This window comes from Cnephaeus nilssonii (genome assembly GCF_951640355.1).
Source record: "Cnephaeus nilssonii genome assembly, chromosome: 19".
Lineage (NCBI taxonomy): Eukaryota > Metazoa > Chordata > Mammalia > Chiroptera > Vespertilionidae > Cnephaeus > Cnephaeus nilssonii.
Window position 1 is genome coordinate 31,748,040 of NC_137090.1, and position 2,964 is coordinate 31,751,003.

Consider the following 2,964-nt stretch of genomic DNA (forward strand, 5'->3'; position numbering starts at 1 on the left):
GGTTCCCTATCTCCTCCCACCAGGCACCCAGGTCCCTGATCTGGGAGGCGACCTCCATTCTTCCCTCCCTTCCTTAACATCCCTGCAGGGCATCAACACCTCTCCTTCCTGAAGCCACTGCCTTGGACTAGGCCACCTGACTCCTCACTCCTCACCCCCTCACACCGACCCAATGCCACAGTGACTTTTCCAAAAGTAAATCTAATGGCATCTACTCCCTCCTTAAAAACCCTAACGGCCCCGGGCTCAATAAACTGAAACTGCCCAGCTGGAGGAGCAGAATCCTCCCCAGTCCTGCCCAGCCCACCTGCCGGCCTGCCACCTCACCCACGAAGACCCTCCACTGCTCACTCCAGGCTCCTTCCGGCCACCACGCTTTTGCATCTACTGTCCTGGGGCCCAAAGTACCCTTTGCCACCTCACCCAGCCAACCCCTAACTGCCCTTCAATGCTCTGTTTCAATGTGGCTCCTCAGGGCATCTTCCCTGCCTGGCAAGTTGCTGGATGCCCCAGCCCCTCCCTGTCTCAATGGACATTTCAAAACTCTGCACACCAGGCACCATGTCCTGTTGTGACTGTATTTACATGTCTGTCTCCGTCACTCCACCCGTCCTTGCCCGAACCCGTGAGCTTGGGATTGTGACTTGTCCCTTTGTGTATCCCCAGCTCTTTGCACAGTGCCTGGAGTGCAGTAGGGACTGGATCAATAAATGAGGGGTGTGGTTTGCACAGTCAGTAGAAGGAGAGACCATCAGGGCAAGAAGCCCATGTTCAGTCCCCTCAGCAGAAAGGGAGCATCCTGGGCCTTCCCAAGCTCCCAGCCCGGGCCTACCCCTCATCTACCTCTTGACCCCATCCCCACCCTCCATGCAAGTCCACCTCAGGCTCCAGCCACCAGCGGGTCACTCCCATGGGAGGTGGTCTCCTCAGCCCCTCCTCTTTCTCCAACCTTAAACCTTTCTTTGCACCCTGTACCAACCCTTCCCCCACTCTAGGAACATGACCCTGATTGACACCTGCTGGTCTCCATCACCTGACCTTTTCCAGCTGGACACCCCCTTTCCCAGTGCCCTTCAAATAAAGAGAGAAAAAAAAGTCGGGATTGGCACATACCCATGGCGATTTATTCAATGTGTTTGGAGATATGCTGATGTCTGGGATCAGGGCGTCCTGGCCAAGGAGAGAGCATAGGGTTACTTTGTGGGGGTGGGGTGCAGTTCCATTTCTGCTCTCAGTGGGTCCCCCAAAACCTCACCAGGTGTGGGAGAAAGCAGCCGGCCTCAGGCTTTATAGACAGAATCTCTGCCAGGAAGCCTGATAACAGAGGTGAACCCAGGAAACAGCCCCAAGCTTCTGAGGCGGGCCAAGGGCTGGGCCAGCGCCTGGAGGGCCAGGACAGGGCCAGGAGGGCTGACGGCAGGGCCGGCTCCTCAGAGCCCCGTGTCCCAGTGGGAGGAGGTGGCAGCTGGAGCCAGGAGAAGCTGACTCAGAAGAGAGGCTTGTGTGTGTTGTTCCACTGTGGGCCCCCGGCATTAGGGGTTAGTGTGCTGGGGAAAGTGTCTCAGTGTGTTGGGTTCTGCCAGCCCCTGGGCCAGTGCCGAGGGACCCAGGTCCGTGCCCACATCCTGCTAATCCCATGAAGAATCCAGGGCCCCAGGAACCAGGGTGCTGGCTAAAGTGTAGTCCTGGGACCAGCAGTTCTACAGCACCTGGGAGCTTGTTACAAATGCAGAATCTGGGCCCAGCTACAGACCTGGATCAGAGTCTACACTGGAAGGAGATCCCAGGAGGTTGCGTGTATGAAAGCATGAGAGTCACTGGTCCAGGTGACCGTGTCCTTGACCACCGTTGTTCTGATGATCTGCTGGGACCCTGTAGGTTGGCATGTCCTCTTCACCTGCCCCATCACCCCATCTGAGTAGGGAGGCCAGGGAGCCAACGAATCAGACGCCAAACCCAAGCTGGGAGCCAGATTTTGCCAGTTCCCACTTAGCCCTGGCTGAGTGCCTTCCTGGCTCCCACTGAAGGCAGGAAACATGGCTCAGTCCCTTCAGCAGCCTTCCCCGGGGAACATGTGTGTCCTTCATTCACTGCCATGTCCTTGACCTTAGCCACACCTCACAGGCTTTGTCATCCATGTGCCCAATCATCATTAGCCAAACTCTCATGATGCTGGAGACCCCAGAGCAAAACACAGAGACTGTAAGACAGGCTGTGCTCAGGCCTCTGCTAAACAGCTGGCATCACCCCATCCGTCGCCCACGGGAGATGCCTCCTGTGTGGGGCTCAGCTGAGGCCTGTGCTCCCTCCCTCCATCCCGGGTTGTCAGATGAGGTGCATGTGTGCTGCCCTCCTATCCATTTCAGGTCAAACTAGCATATCCCTTTGTGGGGGAGGGGTTTGTCAGGCTGCTGCACCCAACAGTCTCCAAGTCTCTATAACTTAGGGCTGTTTCCCTTATAAAACACACACACACAATGTGATTAAAATAAAATGCATTTCATATAAATATCTCCATCAAGGAGTCATACAGGGAAGGCCTAAATAGCCTCAGGAGCTGACTAGTGTTTGCTTTTTAAATACACAGGCATAAATAACTGTACATGGGGAGAAGGGCTGGGCTAAACACAGAGTGGCTCCTCGTCGCCTCCTGGTGGTCCCTCCTCGAGGTGCAATCAGAAGAAGGATCCATCCTCACCCACTGGCCAGGCCTGACATTGCAGATCTGCTCTCCAAGGGACCAGGGACAACCCAGTTCTCCATGATCCAGGGAAGGGTGGGCTCAAAGGAGACAAGAGGTTCCACTCAGTGCAGGCTGCTACTTGGTAGCAAGTCAAGTAAAGGGGAAGGAGATGGGGAAATAAGATGGGAGACTTGGGGATATAATTTCCCACCATCTCCCCAGACCCTGTGACGTCAGATAATGGAGAGTTAGCTCCATCCTGCAATTCTGCGGCAGCACCT